This window comes from Aythya fuligula, chromosome 2 (genome assembly GCF_009819795.1).
Source record: "Aythya fuligula isolate bAytFul2 chromosome 2, bAytFul2.pri, whole genome shotgun sequence".
Lineage (NCBI taxonomy): Eukaryota > Metazoa > Chordata > Aves > Anseriformes > Anatidae > Aythya > Aythya fuligula.
Window position 1 is genome coordinate 3,938,971 of NC_045560.1, and position 20,921 is coordinate 3,959,891.

The 20,921-nt window shown below is 36.0% G+C and overlaps 1 non-coding gene across 1 annotated transcript; it reads left to right on the plus strand.

The window, feature by feature from the left end:
* The first annotated feature begins 1,072 nt into the window (after positions 1-1,072).
* On the plus strand, positions 1,073-1,154 carry TRNAS-GCU. The gene has a single exon. It is a non-coding gene; the product is annotated as a tRNA-Ser (tRNA).
* Positions 1,155-20,921: the final 19,767 nt, after the last annotated feature.

The window sequence follows — 20,921 nt, forward strand, 5'->3', positions numbered from 1 at the left end:
GTTGATTGAGCTGATGTTGAATGCAGAATGATTAATTTAACCAACTTGTGCAACCTCAAAGAGACACACCAGGCACAGAGCAGCAGGAAACTTCTTTCTCAACAGCTGCATCATGCAGGGTAGGTATTTTGAAATTGGATTGCAGAGACAAAATGATTGATTAACCATGAATTAAGTAATAATTCATTAAGTAAATTTAATAAAGCATTCATTTCACACCACGGAGATCTTTTTTGCTTTTCTAATACTAAATTTATGTTATCCACACAATATAAACAGAAAGTATTGGCCATTATGTATACAAAGGAAATATTTATAAGTAATAAATCTACTGGCACCAGAATTTGGGGGGGACACTTCAGTGTCTGTGCTGTTAAATTATAAACAATGTCCCTGGCACAATAATGGTCCAAGACAATTACCATTCTCCCAAATGATTTGGGCATGATAAAGGAGTTAGCATAGGTCACAGATCAGTTCCACATGCCAAAGCAGCGTTGGCTTGATTTTGTGTAACTTGATTTTGTGTAAAATGCCTTGAGGATAATAAAGTTTAAAATTAAGGATATGGTCAGACTTTATCAGTTGGCACCACAGACAGAGAATGGGCCCTGACCACTCCACATCCTGAAGTAGTGTGTGTGAATTATACGGACTTACAGAATTATTCTAAAATAAAGATAGCTCTAGAGGTTATGACAGAATGGTGGGATGGGATTGCTTCAGCTACAGATCTCTGTTCCAGATTTACAGGGAGACTGGTATAATCTCTTGCAGTCTGTTTTGGGCAAGCCTCTGAGGGTATTTTATAATAATATACGTTATAAAATAATAATAATGATGATGAACTGTTGAACTTAAGCCCGATTTCTGTACACATACAGGTGTGCATTGGATAACAACAGAAGAATCCTCAAATTGTTGCTGGATACAGTTTGGGTAATGACAAATCCTCGTTTACTTCCATCCACAGCTATTCCAATCTGCTAATTGAAATAACATTACTCCTAAGAAGCACAGGCATGCCCTAGCAAACACAGTTGTTTTCCTTTAAAGGACAAAATCCCTACATGACGAGGTGGCCGAGTGGTTAAGGCGATGGACTGCTAATCCATTGTGCTCTGCACGCGTGGGTTCGAATCCCATCCTCGTCGAGAAATAACTTTGGCCAAGAACAAGTTGGATGGGGCTTTGGCCAACCTGATGTGGCATCCCTGTCTGTGGCAGGGAGGTTGGAGCTAGGTTATCTTTTAGGTACCTTCCAACCCAAGCCATTCAAGGAACAACCAAATTGATGTTTTTATTCAGACTTAGTTGATAGCATAAGATTAGCCACTAAGAAAAGAGAAGAGACAAGGAAATGGAAAATTCATTATTTTTAAGAAACAGCTTTGCACAGAGATAGATAAGATTGTATTTAAAAAGAGAAACAAGGTTTATTTTTCCATGACAGTGGCTGTGTTTGTCTTCCCATTACATCATCTACTTCAAGATGTGAGAAGCTCTAACTTCTCACATCATTTTTTTTTTTTTTTTTTTTTTTTTTTTTTTTTTTCTGGATAGGAAATGATACTGATGCTGAGTGATCAGGATGGACCCAATCTTCTTCTCCATTGTTCTAAAACAGATCACCTCACTGTGTTCAGGAGCTCTAGCAGTGCAGAACTCATGGGATTAAGTAAAAAATTAGGTTTTGCATTTGTCAAGAATAAAAATGTACTGTATTGTATTCAAAAAGAATGTTAAAAAAAGTCAAGAAAGACACAGGCAGCATTTATACTAATTACATGGAGATGTTTGAAGCAGTGTCTAGCAGCTCAGGTCAGCTGGAATCAAACTTTCAGTCAAATCACTTTTTCTAGGTGTTATTTTGTGCCGGTACTTTTTTGAAGGATTTGCAGTTTGGAACTCATCAGGTAGAATGTAGGTGCTCCTAAATTAACAATTCAAAATGGATTCAAGAAACTGTAACTTTAAGGTTATTCCTCCCTACTGACTCCAAAAAGACTGAGCAAAGTTGTGGGATTTGCTCAGCTGAATGTATCTCTACTACATACATTTATATATCTAGGAGGAGATGAGACGATTCCCATTCCTAAATATCTCAGAAACACTTAATTCTAAGCTCTTTCTTTCTTTCTTTCTTAATCATAATCTGTGTCTTTGTTAATGACTTTTAATAGGAAAACAAAATGGGGAAGAAATAACTCCACCCCCCCTTTTTTTTTTTTTTTTTTTTTTTTAACCTTGCATGTCTGCCCGCTTTTCTTCTCTACTTTTTCCTTGCTATGAACAAAATTGAGTCTTGTGAGTCACAAACACTGACCTTGCTTTTGTACTCTGGGTAAACTCTTTCTCTGGTACTCAGCTGGCATCACTGGAAAGATACTAAACACAATTTATCCACATAGGTGATTAGCTTCTAATTTCTGTTAACCACTCCAGCAACTGTGCAAAAATGAACCCTTAATGTGGCTTTCTTCAAACACAACTTAGATTCTGGAATCCTTGAACTAAAGCACACTTTCCTGTGACTGGGTTTCTCATGGGTCTCACACAGGTAATGCAGAGGAGTCTGAGGCAGCAGGGATCTTAGTAAGACCCAACAAGGGTGCTACTAATTAAGAAGGGAAATGCATTTCCCTTTTTCCTTTAAAATTTAAATTTAAACAAAAAATTATTTAAATAAATAATAATTAAAAAAAAAAAAGTCCTATAAAATATCCTACTGTGATTGACATATCTTTTAACTTAGACTGACTTAACCTACAGAAGGTTTTTATTGATACACTGATCATGAATCTGAATTTTATGATGATGCTGATAGGGAGGGGTCAAAAAGCTATAACATAAAGGATAAAAACAGAACATAAAGTTATTTAATGGCTAATTATTAGTGAGGGAAGTGGGGGAAGAAGATATACACTTCCCAGCAGAAATGTTAGTTAAAGTCACTGGGCTCATAGAATCTCCTGAGTTGGAAGGGACCCACAAGTATCATCAATTCAGCTCCTGGTTTATTGTGACTCATCTTGTTGCTCATCTTCAGCTTGCTATCTGCAGAGTAGCTTATGTTTTTTTATTGAATGCTATACCATTTGCAAGGACATTCGGGCAGACCTACACACTAACATTAAGGTATTCTAACACCTGGGTTAGGTCCTGTCTCTTTATTGTCTGTATAAAGAGGAATGACCAGTGTTCTTGACAAAGAAGAGAAACAGCTTCCTTTAAAGGATTTCAGAGTAGATGGTTTGGATTGCTTTTTTTTTTTTTTTTTTTTTTTTTTCTGGCACTCATCTTCTTGTCCTAATTTTGAAAAGAAATTGAGGCAAAATCAAGTGGAATCAACATAGTAAATAAGTAATGCCTTACCTTTATATAGCTTTTTCTATACACCAGTTTCACAGAGTGCTTCTGATAGTGCTATTTCAGGCATATTGCATCTTATGTAACATAGCAGTCCTACAGCTGACTCTGAAATTGATTGCTTTTGACCTCCAAATTCTTTTCTGACAATATACATTGCAGTTCTTCAACTGTTTCCTCCAGCAACATTTAGCATTTACCTGTGTTCCTGTTTTAAATGTGCAAAAGAAAAAGTAGAGTCTTGCTTTCTGCAGGTGAATACAACTGTCAGATGTATCTTAATAACAGAAAAAACTTGGAATTATAGCCTTTTCTACCCACACATATTATTTTCCTCCCACATCATCAATTATATTAGTGTGAAATATGAAGAGAAATTAAATTCCTAACTTAATACATATACTGGTTGATACTTCTTCTTCAGGGGCTGGATTCATAATGTAGGTATCTGAAATTAGCTGTTCAATCTGATCTAGTCACCCCTGCCATCCTTTGATGTTGAAGGAGAGAATAAAGCACCTCCAGAGAATGATTTATCCTAGCTTAAAATGAGCATCTGAGAGAGGTTAAGTGGAAGACCCTCTAGAGATGACTGATTCTCTCCTTAGGGTTCGGTATCTCTGATGTGGGTGACAAAATTTGGTGAGATGAACCTGACCTTTTTCCACTCAGATGCTCTACTAAGAATAATTAATACCTCAAGAGACTCTGCTTTGTTACTGTAGCTGCAAAATCTTCTGGTTTCTGAGGTTACATTTCTTACAGGTAATGTGCTGTATCTGTTGCATCTATAAAGTGAAAGATTATAAACTTAATTCTATGGAAAATAGCTTTCCTTCTGAACAAAAACAATGAACTTTTAGACATTTATTGGAAGAAATCAGATCAAAAAAAAAACAAGTGGCATATTACTGGTTCTTTTGTATGAAATCTTAAAAAACAACCAACTGACCAAACAAACAAAAATTCGGATTAACATAAATATTTTTATTTGATAATTTCAAAGCATTCTATTTCAACTTATTTATATAATTTTATATAATATAAATGTATAAATATACATTTATATGCTATAAATATGTAAATAATATAAATATATGGTATTTATATTTAATATATTGTATAATTATATAATATATATGTTTTGTATAGAGTGTGTATATATATATTTTATATAAAGTCTCAGTTCAGTTCTAAATAGAAACCTGACCATAAATAGTCCAGAAATTCTGAAAGTGCTTAAGGAGGGAGATTTGCCATTACAGCTTTTTTTACATTACAGTTTTTTTTACATGCCTCAGGAAAGAACATAATGTTCATCTGAATCCAGGATAGCCTGTGCTGATTAAATCAAGGTATTTAAATAGTAGTTCTTATTATACCACAAAATATCGCATGCATTTATTCATTTTTTATGATTATCCTTCCAAGCTGAGATAATCTACTGTACCTGCTGATGATACACTATAAATCAGTATACTCTACATCTTAATATGTCAAAAGAAAACATACTGAATTATAATAAACAAGTATCCATTTAACTCAAAGACATTTTTACTGATATACTGCATAAAAACTATTTTGTAAATAGCTCTATCATTGATGACCAGCTCTTATTATTATAAAGGAAATTTATCTTTTATCTTAATAAACAAATAGGTAAATAAATAAAACATCTGCAAGGTCATTTCAAGAAGTATTTCAAGTCTTTTTTTTTTTTTTTTAAGCATATAGACTAAACACTGTCTGAGTCCCAAATGAAGCATTTTATGTAGTAACTCCTGGGGTGGGCAGAATTAGTCTTGTCTGCCATGTGAAAACAAGTGTGACTGAGAAATATAACACAAAAGCATTTGTGAGCTGGCAAAGACTAATTAGCAAATTAGTTATAAGTAACATGATTGATGGAGGCAAAGCAGAAAAAAATTGTTCGACACACTGGAAAAAATTGGTCTGATCATATTTATACACAGACAAAAGGGTGCAAACTCATGGAAATTGTATTTGTTTATTTATTCATTGTAACAGGGCTATGAAAATGGTGAAGGGACTAGAAGGCAAGATGTGTGAGAAGCAGCTGAGGTCCCTTGGCTTGTTCAGCCCAGAGCGGAGCAGGCTGATGGGAGGCCTCATGGCGACCTGCGGCTCCCTCACGAGGGGAGTGGAGGGGCAGGCACTGAGCTCTGCTCTCTGGGGACAGTGACAGGACCCAAGGAGACAGCATGGAGCTGGGACTGGGGAGGGTCAGGCTGGGTGTTAGGGAAAGTTTCTGCACCCAGAGGTGGTGAGGCACTGGGACAGGCTCCCCAGGGATGTTGGCACGGCCCCAAGCTACCGGAGTTCAAAAAGCGTTTGGAGTTCAAAAAGGCATCTGAGACCACAAACAACAGGAAAAAAAAAGTTCCCACAGTATCCACGGCCATGGTCTGTCGCTTTTTCTAGAATTGTGAAGAGAACTTTTTAAAGTAAGTGTGGCAGTATGAAGTAGTTGGCAAAGAGAGGCTTTGCATTTGTGATTTTGTGTTTCTCGTGAAAGACAGCTCTTCCTCAAAAGCCAGAAGAATGATTGTCAGAAACTCTACCTAAAGAGAAGTTCCCTCTATATTGTTATGTGTTTTAAATATTCAGATTCACCATTCTTCCCTTCCTGTAGCTGCAACTGCTCTGATTACCCCCATAGCTACATCCTTGGCTGCAAAGTAGGGAAGTTAAGGGAAAAAAAAAAAACACACATTGACTCACACACTTCCAAGTTTTGAAAACCTCTTACTGTGGTGGTAGTCATGCAAGAAACATTACATTCAGCTTGGTCGACCTGCTCACCATGAACCATATCAGTCTTGAAACACAATCTCTCTGACTTCTTTGGGATACTTTAGGTATATAAAATTAGAAAATATACTACAACACTGAAACTTTTTATGAATGTCTTATCAATCCTTTACAGCCAGGACACAAGCTGCCCCTTCTGCCTTCTTTTCTGCAAGTAAAATTTCATTCCATTTCCTTCTCTGGGGAGAGAAGCTAAAAGTAATAGTCATTCAAAATTCCACAACATTTGTGGAAAGAAATGTGAGGTAAAGCTGTGCAGGTGAAGTGCTTTGAATTCAAAGCAAAAAGTGAAGGGAAGCTCGAATGGGGGTAAGTGATGTTGTCTGTGGCCACTTCTCCATATCACTCAATCTTTTTTACCTTGCTGCCACAGTGTAAATCCATCACAGTGGTGTTTGATCACCTTCTTGTGTGCCTCATCAGGTCAGAGGGTGGGAAATGATGCTGCAATGTTTTCTTAGAAGTGAAGTCCTCAGAAAGTGCTATGAGAGCTAATGTAATTAAAGAAAATTAAAACTTGAAACAGAAGTGATGTTTAAAGTAAACACAACATATATCTACATCTGGTCTTAGTAGGACTGTAGCGATGGATGGATTTTAGAAATTTTGAGGCAGGAAAAAGCAGTGGAGTTTGGCATGTATCTCTGTGAAATGGCAGATTAATACAGGAGGGACTGATCTTAGCACTGTCCGTGTGACAGTCGAGGGCAAAAAAATAGGAGCTTTGACAAGATTATGTTTAACTGTGACAGTCATCCTAAACCACAAAGGAGTTCAGTTTGTCTCTTAGTAGATTAATTTTGAATCCTGATAAACCCACATGCATACTTCAAGCAGCTTGAAAACTAGCGTAACTAAAACCATATTGGACTGCAAATTGATGCAAGGTTATTCTAGTTAAACCACAGAATTCAGAGGTGAAACACTAATGCATTAACAAAATGAGTCAGAAACAAGAGAAGATATATTTTGCATTTAAACAACCTCCCATACATGGGCACATTGCAAATGCCAAATCAGACTCATAAAACTGTTGCCAGGAGGGTGCAGACTGATTTCACTGTTGTTCAGATGGGAAAGCTGTAGCACAGAGAAGTTAAATAATTCTCTAAGAAAACACTAGCAGTAATCTGAAATCCTAGTTGAACTATTTGTTCTTGCTACTATACCCTTTTCATCTTCATACTCAGGAGTGACTGATGGCTGTAAATATTCTTGTATTTATTTTTACTTGTCCATTATGTACGTGTATAAAATACTCCCCCCACTTTTTTTTTCTTTTTTTTTTTTTTTTTTTTTTTTTTTTTTTTCTTTCTGTGAATGGGTTGAAAGGGACAAAAAGAAATTTTTAGCATATTTGGGTCTATGTTATTTAAGCACCTGCTTTTTCTCTTTCAGAAGTATTATTTATCCCTCCTTATAATGAGCTTAATTGTATGACAGCATATCAAATGTTATTCTGATGCATAATATCCCTGTGGCTCTCGAGACAGTCAAGATGTTAATAGAGAACAATATATAACTAACAAGAATGGTAAATGGAGCATATTTGCTCTGTTTCTTGCCAGATAGAAAGTTGTGTAATTGCTTTCCTTAAATGGGAACAGAGTCTGCAAACTCTGCCAAAAGTCCAAACTTAAAGGTAAATATTAGTGTCAGGGTACAAGTAACAATAATACTTTTTAGTTTTATAACACCTTTCATCAAATGTTTCAAAACATTTCATAGATATTGATCAAAGCTTTCTAAGTTATTTTTTATAGCTGTGCATGTCAGTACAATTTTCCCATCATAATGTAAGTGGTAAAAAACAGCTAGAATGGAAAGAATGTATGTTTTATTTTGTTTCTACCTGAGGGAAAAGATAAATTGAAATGAAACATTTTCATTAAATATATATTTTTAATAATATTTTCTTTTACATTTATGTGTGAGTTTAATGGGGTATATGGTATACCTGCAGACAAATTCACCAGAATGAGAATAAACACTTTTTATGTAAACCCGTTGAAATACGATTGTTTTAGATGCATATTAATTTGAAGTCTATTTTATAGATTCTTGGATTAGCAGAAGATAAAATGATGTTGAAATCAGATATGCTTCTCCTCTTTCATGTTCCTTTCCCCAGCCCAATTCCAGCTGTAACTCAGCCCCCATGGCCAAAAACTTTTGCCCTTTCTCATTGCTCATGCAATTGTTCTTTAACCAGTTTAATTAAAACTGATGTCATTACCGTTAATAAGGCTTCTTTTCCAATCTGATTCATTTTGACTGTGAAGGGCTGAACATTCTACAAAGAGTTACAGTGATAGGGAAATAAGTACAGTATTCTCTGGAGTAAGCTACAAACAGAACATAGGTATGTTCATAATTTAGTTGATCAAAGCCAGCCAGGAATCTAGAAGATGACCTAATGCCATTTACATGTGCTGGTAATTAGATACATGTTTATATTTTACTGTATAAGCTCAGTAGCCAAAGGCGTTCTAAAGATTTTTTCAAAGTTTTCAGATGCAGAAGCCAGATTTAAGAAGTGTAGTTTAAAAGCCAAGATCTCTTTAAAGGAGAAAGATGACTTTCCACTGCCAACATTTAAACAAACCAAACCAAAACACAGGGTGGTGGAAAGAAAACCTTAATATTCAGGAATGCAAAATGGTTATGCTATTACTCCCACAATTGGAAGGAAAGTTCCAATAAGTCCTTGTGAGTTAAGACATTGTCTTTCTACATTTCAATTGAGTTCTTGGAGAAAAAATTATTTACATGAATCATATGTAATAGGAGCTGAAAAGTTGTGGTTTTGTTGTTATTGTTGTTGTTTTCCTCTAACAGATTCTAGAATGATTTGAAAGTGACACAGGTGTTGTTAAAAAAAAAAAAAAAGAGCAAGATATAATTGTCTGAGATTTAGAGAGTTACTAATGATTCTCAGAGAGAATGAGCAGTAATTTGGTCATTCAATGTTAATGCATAAGGCGATTTATAAGGGAAGCAGTAATGAATGTTGTCACTTTAAACAAAACAAAGCATGAGTGATGAACATTGATCAGGTAATTTTTTTTAATTCTTCCTCTCCCCCAGGACTTAGATGGATGAAGACTGGAATATCCACAAGTTCAACAAAGTTAACTCTTTGAGTTGCAAACTCTTCTTAAAAGATTTTTCTTTAAATACTGCCTTTTTCTTCTCTATAATCTATTTTAAGTTTGATCCCAGAGCCAGGTGCACATCCAAATAATGCAGAGGAAGCTAGGAGTTGCTAATTTTAATACGATCTTGCTCATTTTGTTTTATTCCTTCTTTTGATAAAGAACACTATGTCCTTGCAAATTAATAGAAGTTTGTTTTTACAGGCCATGTGATCTAAAACAAAGTATTCTGCATTCATTTCTTCATTACCTGTGCACTGGTTATCCAGATGGTAGGTTAATGGTGTTATCCATGCAGAGACATCCAAGCTGAGTCTGTCTAAGTTCATCATTTCTAAACTTGTCTGTAGAACTCAATAAAAGTGGAGTCCATGAACTCCTGCAATATTTATGAAGCTTGCCTGGAACATGGAGAGCTGAGTGACACAGGACAAATGTAAATGAATCTGCATTAAATATATCAATTTCAGCAAACTTTTGCTGAAATGAAATCATTAAGACCAGACATAAGTACCCACCATGTACTGGCTAAGTTCCTGCCCTGTGGGAATCAATACACAAACTCTAGGCATCTACAGCTGGGCAGAAATGGGCACTTTCAGGAAATCTTTAATTAGATGTATGGTAGACATTAACTTAAGGAGGAGGTGAAAAAAAATTTTTAATTGTCTCTCAGAGAATTCAGATACAGACAGATATTTATGTTATAGAGATGAAGGAATGCCACTAGAAATAACTAGACAAAAACTTGCCCAGGAATTTGTGCAAAGTGACCCGTTATTTCTTTATTGTTAACATTTCTTTATCATCCAAAGTAGTCTGAATAATGAAAGAAACATTAATTCTAGTAAATGTGGTGTTATTGACAAAGCAGATAAAATGAATTCTGGGTATTGCAACAATAAGCAATGAGCCAATACTCAGGTGACAGAGAAGTGAATATAATTTAGAAAATTAAACAGCATAAGTATGCAAAAGACATTTACTATTTTGCCTATTAAGAAAGGTCAAACTTAATGACATTTGCATACTAATCTTCTCATTTTCAATTAAACACATTCAAAATATATTAAACTAATATCCTACTTCCCATGTCTTGATGTCAGAGAGAAAAATATGTTCCCTGTTTGCTTCTAGAAAAATTAGTTTAACTTGACTAGGAAAAGCATTCTGGTGTCTGGGAAGTCTGCAAGGATAAAAAAGCAAACAATTCATGTGCAGGCTGCATTTAGAATATAATCAAGCATATGCAGACATCTAGATATATGTTTGACAAAATATTTTCTTCCCCTTCACATCTCTATTAACAAGATGGGGATACCCAATTGACCATTTAGTGTGGGACACCAGTGGGAGACACACAGCCAGGAACTCTTCCATTTCCTAAAAACTTCAGAATTTTACCCAATAGAACAGTACAACATTCTTCTAGAGAAGAACTGAGTGCCATCCAACATAAAAGTGAACAAACTGCAGTAATTTCTCTAACCGTCAAAAGGCACTTGACAGCATTAGAGCACATGTCTCTGATTCTGAATAAATGTTGATTTAGTTCTCATTTTTCTTCCATAATTGGATCAAGACATGTGGAATTGTCTAGACGTCTCCGTGATAGAAGCAAATTAGTTCCCCTTCATAGTTTCTTAAGAAGGGGACCTTACTCAGGCTCCCTGCCATTCCCCAGTTCATTCTATTGATTTACTGAGATTCTGCAATTATAACAAGGCAAACATAACTTGTTGAATAGCACAAGTGGTGAATGAAAACTGTGAAAAGCGGCACTAGGCACATGCAATAACTCCACTGCAAAAGCCTATTTATATTTCATCAGATTAAAGCATCAGAGGATATAAGGATCAGAGGATACCAGGATATAAGCAATTGTGTTTCAGACTGAAATTAACACTCTTGTAATGAGAAGACAGTACCAGACCTTCATCTATTAGAGAGCAATGGAGCTCAGTGGAGACAATCTACATCTGCTTGGGGCCATTCTTGGGAGACCACAGTACAGTAACATATAAGGAGAAGTGCTCAGGAATGTGCTACTGTTTCTTTGCCAAACAGGACTGGAAATGGTGTTGGACTCGATGAAGATTGATTCATACCAAGGAAATGATCAAAGCATGGGTTAGATGTTGTAATAAGTAGTTTAACTTTCCAGAGTTGGCTCAAATCCAGATGCAGACACTCAGCTCTTCAGGAGCACACGTAGGATTGAGGAGTTTTAACCAAATTTACTGCAAAAAGTGTATTTCTCTCCATCTTTAACCAAAATTTGTCACATCAGTCTTCATGGAAAAAAAACTCTCAACGAATGTATCTTTCCTTACCAAGGTTTGAAAACCTTTTTTCTAAGGATTTTCTCTTTTCTATTCCATATTTATACAATCATTTCCATTTCCATGGCCTCAAGATCCCAAGGAAAGTATATTCTCTTAGTATATTTTCTTAGTATATTAGTATATATAGTAGTATATCCTCTTCTAGTTGCTCCATAATTTTTCCTTCCTTTTTCCCTTTTTAAAAATGTGGGTTATGTTTCCCCTATTCCAGTCATCAGGAACTTCACCTGACTGCCACAACTTCTCAAGTGTGATGGACAGTGTCTTAGTAACTTCATCTGCCAGTTCCCTCAATGCCTGTGGATGTATCTCATCAGGTCCTGTGGACTTATGAAACATGTCCATGAAATAAGATTGTTGTTGAGGATTTTTAAATAGAAACACCCTGTGCTCACCGTATTTTCCTGAAACGCATTTTGATTTATGACCAGAAGATTTCCCGTCCATGATGGTAAGGAGGTATCATACAGCAAGATTTCCTTATGACTTCTCATACACTTCATTATCAATATTCTAAAAGAGACAAGTTTTGTTTGTTTGTTTGCTTGATTTGCTCATTTCAGAGGAGGAACAAGTAATATACCATGCATTGGGTACTATCTGTTCCAGTACAGCCTCTTGAGTATTTGTATTTCTCAGATACTAAAACAAGTTTTCATACAGTCAATTAAAAAAAAAAAAAAAATAGAGGTCAAGAGGCAATCATTCACTGATGTCTTAATATTCTGCTTCTTTGTTGCATTTGTTTTCAGAGAGAACAAAATCACAACTTTTTTTTTTTTTTTTTTTTTTTAATTCTATGTGATTATAGTGTTGGCAGATCAATGACTCTTGACTCTCGAAGTCCTTGAACAAACCCTCAAAAAAATAAATGCTGAGAGGAGACCCTCTTATATTATAGTCAAACAAAATTTTACTGATGACTTCACAAAGTCAGAATTTCCCCGTGTAAGTGCTCTTCAAACAAACTTGAGGATGTACTTCAAACCTTGATCTCTGCAGAAAGAAAGAAGAGCCTTTCTCTTGTCCCTGTTTCATCCAGGACTCCAGATTTTCTTATGGCAATGTGTTTGCCTAGCTGCTTGTCTTCCCCATAGATCTGCAAAGTACATTCCTTTATCCCAGTGACTCCAGCAAAGTTTCTCTTTTCTTTCTCACTTTTTTCTATAATCTCTTTCAATTCACTCTTTTAAGACACATTCCTTCAGTGATGCGGACATTGTGAATGAGAGTCTCATCCAGTAATCACCTGGAAGAATGTGGTTTTAGCTCCCTTGTTCACTGACAAACTTACTGTATTTGTTATTGAAGGACTTGCTATAGCCTTTGTGCTTGGAATTCTGATTTATGAGGCTGGCTTTCAGAAATCTGAAAATATCTGGACACACCTGTATTGGGGTTTTCACTGTAAATACAAGGGAGATCTTAGCCTGTACAAGTCTTAATTCCATAACATCTTCTTTGGGAGAGACAAAAATATATATTAGCTACACCATAATGGGGTAAAATTCATATGGATTCATTCATATTGTGGGTCTTTCCCCAGTGTGTCATTGAATAGGTCCCCATTGACCTCATCAGTTCTTTTCACAGAAGTCACCAAACCAAGCCTTGGCTACAGAGATACATTATTCACAACCTTAAGTCAGGTTTGAACTCTTTCCTAGAACTTAATTCATAACCAGATCCTAGGGAAGGTCAGACAGTCAGAGAAACATTTCGTCTGCTCAACATTAGCTAGGCTTTCCTTTCAAAAATCTGGCATCTCCAGTTTAGCACCAAAGCCATTTCCAGAGACTGTTCAGTGGTCTGAATATCCAGGAAAGTCGATAAATAAGAAAGTTGTATATAAGTTAGTAATAAATCTTGAATTCTGCACTTCTCTGCCTTCTAAATAAAATAAAGGAGAAATAAAGATCCTCTAGTCATGACTTAATATAGAGCTCTGTCACATTGCAGTAAATCGTTTATATGGGAAGTGATTAGAACTGTGATTTAGAATCAGTTCAGACATCCACAGTAAATAATAAGGCTTTTCGGTGGTTATTACAACTGCATACATCCTGTTTTCCTCCCCATTCAATTTCCCTTTCAGGATTATTTCCAGTGGACCTCCATGAAATTATGTTGACTGGTTGACACTCCCCTTTTGCTTCAATTCCTTGTGGGTCTGAGTCACAGGCTCACCTTCACAATTCACATGTTCCTGGGCTCAATGCCTGAACAAGTTCCCTTCAGGAAAAAATCCAGAAGCTATTGGCAAGATAAACCTGACTCCAGACTAATTACAGATGTGAACCATTTGTAATTTTGCTCCACCTCATTGGAAGCAGTTCTCTAACACTATCCCAGCAAGATCTGTTCATTTAAACACTTGTTATGCCACACACAACCCTGCCTGCAGGGAATAAAATATGCCCTTAGTTCTCTGCTGTAAACATCTCTGGTGAGTCACAATGCTGCACTCTGACATGAAGGAAACACCTAAACAAACAAACAAACAACAAACAGTAGTTCCACCTCAGCACCTCCTCAAGCTACCTTCATCCCTGCCTCTCCCCACTGTTGTTCCCCCCTTAAACTTAAACATCTGATAATGTCTTATACTTTCCCAAGACACTCATCCCCTGCATCCCAGAATGAGCCCCGGCAGCTCCCCTCAGCTTGGGACGGTGGTCTAGGGAACCTCTCCCTGACTCATGGTGATGGGAACCACTCTGGAGAACAGGGTGACCATCCTGCAACACTCCTAGGAGCAGCCAGGCAGAGGCTTCCCTGGCATTCACTGTCTGGTTGACTGAGGTCCCTCCACTTGCCTTTGTGCCTCTGGGCTCACCCATGACCATGGGGATGAGCCTTTCATCACACAACATAACACTATGATATAAGGTAGGAATAGCAGACCTACCAACATATCAACATATGTCAACATATCAACAACTTGTCAAGCCACAAGAAAAGCAAGTGAAGACTTTTAACCTAAGGATGACATTTCTTCTGAACATATACACTTCTGGAGTCAACAAACTCCTCACTCTTCTACCACAACTTCAAAACTTAGGCATAGAAAACTAAAAGTGACATGGAAAATTAATTTGAGAATGAGTCACTACTTTGCTGCAGCTATACTAATAATGCATACTTGATCTGTTTACTCTCAATGATTTTATAATGAAAATAAGAAACCTATGTCTGCCTAAATGCAAGCTGTGTGTTTAGAAATATTTTCTTGTTATCTTCAACTGTTGAAAAAATGAAGATTAAACTTTTTTTTTTTTTTTTTTTTTTTTTTTTTTCCCCTACTGATTCATTCTGGAATGGGAATTACTGAAAAACTTATATTAAATAAGCAAGAATTTGAACTTCCAAAATGCTAGGTGATAGGAAGGGAAAAGGTGAAAAGGAAAGATAGATGTTGAAATAATAACAAAAAAAAAAAAAAAAACATTTCAGATATATTTTTTTCTTCTTCTTTTTAATAAAGCCATTTAAATTCATAAAACAAATAAAAATGATTCTTCAGGAGTTAAATAAGCATACATCTCTTTAGTTAGAATGTTATACTTTATGAGTGCATATACCTTCATATGCCTTCAACCAATATTGAACAACTCTCTTTTGTTATCTGTGACATCCTGAGTCCATGCACTGTCCACTGATGCTCTTTTTTGACAAAACCGAAGGGAGACAGACTTTCTACCCTAAATGAGGAGAGTAAAATAGGCAACTGAACAAGAGCAGATAAAAACAGGATTCAAAAATAGGCAGTTTTTTTTTTTTTTTTTTTGCAACAGAAGAATCTATCGTTTGTTCAACTTTACAAAAATCCCCTCCCTCCCACTCCCCCCCCCCCCCCCTTTTTTTTTACGTGGAAAAAAGCAAGTATCTTAGAGAAATAAAGGTAAGACTCTTATATTCAGGTTAAAATGCCTTCAGCCTAACTGTCTTCTATCACAGCTGCTTTTAGTGCTTGTTAGGGATGTGGGAATGTCTCTGTGGTTGCTAAAAATAAAGGTTTTACTCCAGCAGTAATGGAATGAAATGCCATGTAATCCATTTTGTCTGTGTTTTCAAGTACTTGGCACTCTTGAGTCATAGTTGAGATTTTACATACGGACTGGGTGGAAACAAATGTATTTTCTTTGTAATTTCTATGAACAATATATATATATATTTGACTTAGAAAACAGAAACTATAAAAGATTTTAAATTGAGCAAAAATTTTATAACATTTTGATCCAGAACTAATAAAATTTTTGAAAGTTTTGTATATAATATAACATAATACATGAAATAATATGTATATAAAATGTATACAGTATATAAGTTTATATATAAAAGAAGAACCGAAAGGTAACTGTTAAAATGAAGCATAAATGTTTTGACATTACAGAAACAGTTGATTCAAAATGATTGCTTTTGCCATTTTCTTTTTTTTTTTTTTTTTTTTTTTTTTTCCGAGTCTGTGTGGTTTCATGAAATGTTTATATTTGATTCAACTTTTATCTTTCGATGAAATATTGTTTTACAAGGTACTTTCCAGGGATGTTGGTATCCCGTTTAAATGGAAAGAGAAGGATTTTCTAATAGTTGAGTATTTATTCAAGTCTGTGTCTGCAGAAAGTTCCAAAAGTTCCACCTGGTCCCCCTATCAGGGTTCACAGTGTCCTTTATGGACCCCCTCCATGGCCATTTCCTCTCTTTTCTCTCTCATAATGTATTGCCCTGTGGAAGGTGTGTACAGCAGATATCTGTTTTTTGATTCAAGTTGGAAAATCATAGACTCGGAACTTTTCTTATATCCCTCCATATCCCTATGATGCCCACTTTTCAGAGACACTCATTAGCAATTTTTATTAATGGCTAAAATGGCTAACAAAGTACGATAAATATCTCCTGAGAGTGTTTCATCCCTGAAAATGGATGACTGTAGCACTGCAAGAGGTATCTGTTTCTTTTCTGTGAGTATACAGGAAGAGTAGGTGATTTAAAATCAAAGATTCATCTTTTTCTGGAATGTAAAGCTTCACACACCAATGCATTGCACAAAAAATAGTGTTGTTGGACAGCCAAGAGGGATACAGAGAATAGTGCTTGTATTTCTCAACTTTTCAGTTTTATCATTGGAGTTATCAGTGTGATTAATTTTAGTATTTTCTGTGTTCCTTGTGCTGAGAAAGTATATGGTTAGCTGTTGAGTGCAAAGGAAAGAAGGTGAATGGGCTTTCATCTATACCAAGCGGTGTAGTCCAATTTCAGTGGATGGCAAACAATACCTTGATTCAGTCTGAAGAAAATAAATGACCAAGAAGACTTTTCCTGCTGACCTTTCTAAGAGTTCTTTTAATAAATAAATAAATAATTCCATTCTCTTCTTAATAATTTTCTCCCTAGAATCTCTCTTTCTGGCATTTTGACTCGTCAGTGCATTCTTTTACTGATGACCTGAGAAATGTCAGTGGTTATAGCAGCAGCCATGGTTCTGCCCCTGAAGAATAACATAAGGTGGCATTTGCCTACCCCTACTTGAGGTGTCTGTAGGTGTAATGATGAGGACTAGAGAGTCCGACCTCATCGGATCTGTGTATCTACAGCAACTCCAGTTCGATCAATTTGTAGGATCTTAAAAATAATTTATACTGATGAAAAATTGTTTCCAGTTGACTTGTGTGGAAAGGGTTCAAAAATATCCCAACAGTTTGAAACTTTTTATGATCATATACAGTTCTGCAAAATTAGGATGGAAATCTAATTAAGTCAATTTTATCAACAAGAATTTGTCATTGGATGTTGAGTAGTGCTGCAAGATATTTTGTGTCATTTAAAACTCTTAGTCCTTTCATGTTACTTTTGGTTACTTTATTGGCTGAAAATGTTCAAGCAAATAGCCAAACACATTTTGAACACCTTTCCCCTCCTTTTATTTTTCCTTTTTTATTTTCTTTCTTTTTTTTTTTTTTTTTTTTTTTTTTTCAGGGAGATGGTGCTACTGTTTTCTGTAATGCAATAAAAAGTATGTGTATGTGCATATGTGATTTTAAAGAAAGATCACATGAATTGTTGGGATACAGTCACAGAGGACTGAAAAAATACTTAATGATATTGAAAAATTGCTATGTGATAACCACTGCTTTCTACGCTAGACCAGTCCTGCTTATGGTAATTTTGTTTGTTCATGGTCCCCTACTGTACCTTCTTTGTCTAGAAAATATATCCTATGGAAGAGGATTGTTTTCATTACCACTGAGGAGGATTCATTTCTCTAAGATATAGACACGTCAAATTCTATGTCTAGCAGAGAGTTGGGCTTTTTCAGAGTGGTAATTCATGTGTAATTTCAATCATAATTGTGTAGAGTTTCTGAGTTTGACAGGGATATCTAGTCCAAAATCCCTAGTCTGTTTTGAACAGGAATCAACCAGAGCAGAGCTACATCTAATTGGCTTTTGAATGCCTCCAAGGACAGAGATTCCACAACTGTTTGATCATTCTCACACTAAAGATGATTTTTTTTTATTCTTAAACTCAATTTCCTGTATTTTTGCCCATTAGATTTTCTCCTGTCACCTGGCACAACTGAGAAGATGTTGACGCTGTCTTTACTCCCCCTATCAGATATTTGTACATATTGACAGATTCCCCTCCAGGCTGAACAGTCCAGGCTGTAGTCTCATTGGAACCAGCCTGTCCCTGTAGAAGAGATGCTCCTTTGTCATCTAACAGTCCTTCACTGGATTCTTTCCAGGACGTCTGTCTCTCTTGTACTGGGAGCCCAGAACTGGACACAGCATGCCAGATATCTCTTACAAGAGTTGAGCTGAGGGTAACGATCACCTCATCCTAGGGTAGCCAAGGATGCTGTTGTCCTTTTTTTTTCCATGAGTACACATTTTTTCCTCATGGTCAGCTCACCAGCAATCCCCAGGACTTCTCTGCTAAATTACTTTCCAGCTTGTTGGCCCCTGGCCTATCCTGCTGTGTGGAGATATTTCTTTCCAAGGACTGAAAGGAAATAAAAGAATTATCTCTTAGGCTTAACACTGAAATTTTATAACATTGTTAGAAGAGTTACTCTCTTTGCAATGTACCTGCATAGCACCTAAATATGATGCCTCATTGACTCAGCTAAAGAGTCAATGTGTTAACAGAGGTTGAAGTGCTTCCAAAAAAAGTGTTCTTTCTTCTTCTTTTATGTATTTATTTATTTATTTTTCCCCACAAAGATGCATGTTTTAATTTGTAAGTGAAACTAGGTCAGAGAGAAGAGTGTTGTCAGTTATTTTGTATTCTCTACAACTCAGTTTGGCTCTGGGCCATATAGAGTGTCTCTGTAACACCTATCATCATTAAAATATGGCTCTTCCTTACCCAGACAAATGGCATCAGATAGTGATGAAATTTTCTCTCCATTCTCTCATAGGCATGTTAAAGATTTAATTTATTGAGAATTTTGTTGAAGTTAGGCACTAGGAGCATATGTTGACTTATTGGTGCATTTTTGTTGTTGTTGTTCATTTGTTTCTTTGTTTGGAAAATGTGCGTGTGTGAGGGAGTGGATTCATCTCAAAAATAACACAAAAGGAAAAAAACAGTAACCACAAAAACTCAAGGTCCTCTAAACTTCAGATAAATAGATTGTTGCAGGTAAAGGCTTGCTTGAGGCAAAAATATGAACATATTGCACTATTTTAGGATTTGACCCATTCCTCTGAAGAAGGTCTGCACAATGAAAGGATTATGCAAGGCTATGTTTCTTCAGGTTACATGATGCAAACCTGCTATAGACATGGCTTATTTTTAAAACTGAATTTCTGAAATCGAATTTGTAGATGACAACAAATTGAGGGGTCCAGTTGATATTCTTAAGGGCAGGGCTCTCCTTCAAAGGGATATGGGCGTGCTAGAGGAATTGATTGACAGAAACCTTCTGTAACTCAAGAGGACAAAAAGCACAAAAAATGCTTAAATTGAGACAAGAGGGTTTCCAACGGGGTATAAGAAGATTTTTTTTTTTTTTTCTCTCCCATGAGAATAGTCAAGCCGGGAAGAGGCTGGCCAGAGAAGCTGTGTAGTCTCCATTCTGTAAGGTTTTTAGGCTGAACTGGACAAAACCTTGATCAGCCTAACCTGTCCCTGTGGTTGGTATTACCTAGAGCAGGAGGTTTGACCACATAGTTACCGAATTGTAAATACTAAATTCATACAAGTGAAATTATGATATTAAAGTGTCTGTTTTCTTGCAGAACTCATTTGCAAGAAAAGCTATGATTTAGCAGTATTGCAGCTTATATATCTATAACTACATTATATAAACACAAATATGCCATTAATATATATATAAAATCTATACACAAGCATATAATTATACGCACGCACATACATGGGCACATATAAATATATATATACATACAGTGAACTTTTATCCCTCAGCAACATGCATCTGTTTCCTCAGTTTGCTCTCTCACTTTCAACATCTCTGTTTCTGATTTGACCATCTGTATGTTAGCTTCATAGATAATCAGATGAGGGTGTTGTATTTATGAAGGTAAGTGTTATTTAAGGACTTTTATTCTAATAAAGGTGCTTTTATACAAGTGTGACCTGCCTGAAAAAGAAAGCAGCCCCATTGGAAAAGGAAAGCACCTCACTTTCAATTGTTATCTCCGGGCAAAATCTTGGAGTAGCAAATACTGGTCACACACATACACTGATGGACACCCTATTCTCTCTCGAAGTATTTCATACAATCCACACATTTGTCTGTATGCTGTCCATCCATCAACCTACTATTCTGCAAAACACCAGTCCCCCTGACACTCCAGACCATTGCAAGTTCTGGCATGTCTCAGTGAAGCTGAGTTACCTTCCTTCAGTTCAGGTGGAGGAAAGTCCTAGATCTTCAAGATAGATAAAGTGTATTCCAACAAGAAACAAGTGTTTACACACCTTTTAGGGACTGGAACAAAATGGCCTGCTAGAAATAGAGCAAATATCCATGAAGGTAAAGAAGGGATCATTGATAATACAATTGGATTATCCCTCTTCTATTTCTCAGAATTACTTAAGTCTTAAGAGCATCCTGATCCAGTCCACTTTACATAACATCAGACTCACTTTTAATGCTACCATTTGCTTCAAGCTCTTTTAATCCTTGAAGAAAATTATTCCAGTCTGCAAATTGAATGAATCATCACTGAATTCAAATCTAAGGAGGAACATG